Raw genomic sequence first — 280 nt, 5'->3', positions numbered from 1 at the left:
AGCTTGCGAGCTTTTGGACATCAGTGGCAAGAAAAGGTCATTCGAAAGTGAGATCAACGCATCACACATCTTGGTGGTGCCAGTTTAAAACCACTTTATTAACTTATTATCTAACTTATTATTTCAATTATTCTTTATATTATCTAACTTATTATTTCAATTATTATTTATATTATCTAACTTATCATTGCCTTATTTATTAAAGGAAAAACACCATTAGTGAGGACTTCCGAACTGATAAACATGAGTTTATAATCGCCTTGGTGTCTATACAATGTAT

The sequence above is a fragment of the Penaeus monodon genome, chromosome 15 (assembly GCF_015228065.2).
Source record: "Penaeus monodon isolate SGIC_2016 chromosome 15, NSTDA_Pmon_1, whole genome shotgun sequence".
NCBI classification, from domain to species: Eukaryota; Metazoa; Arthropoda; class Malacostraca; order Decapoda; family Penaeidae; genus Penaeus; species Penaeus monodon.
The sequence above is the reverse complement of the archived record's forward strand: the minus strand, read 5'-3'. Positions refer to the sequence as shown.